The sequence below is a fragment of the Populus euphratica genome, unplaced genomic scaffold, assembly GCF_000495115.2.
Source record: "Populus euphratica unplaced genomic scaffold, PopEup_1.0 scaffold54.1, whole genome shotgun sequence".
NCBI lineage: Eukaryota > Viridiplantae > Streptophyta > Magnoliopsida > Malpighiales > Salicaceae > Populus > Populus euphratica.
The window spans coordinates 854,589-854,998 of NW_011499910.1; positions in this window are offsets into that span (position 1 = coordinate 854,589).

Genomic DNA, 410 nt, shown 5'->3' on the forward strand with positions numbered 1-410 from the left:
TTGAATTTTGGCACATCAACAACTAAGAGCAAATGTATCTTAGACCTGATTCACTCTGATGTATGGCAAGCACTGGTTGTATCCTTAGGAGGAGAAAGATACTTTGTATCATTCATAGATGATTTCTCTAGGAGATGTTGGGTGTATCCAATTAGAAGGAAGACAAATGTACTTACAGTCTTTAAAACTTTCAAAGCGCGGGTGGAACTTGAATTTGAAAAGAAGATCAAATGTTGAAGGACTGACAATGGATGAGAATATCCTAGTGATGAATTTGATAACTTCTGTAAACATGAAGGTGTTAAAAGGCAGTTCACAATGACATACACTCCACAACAAAATGGAGTGGCAGAGCGGATGAACAAAACTCTATTAGAAAGAACAAGAGCAATGTTGAAGGCTGCAGGTCT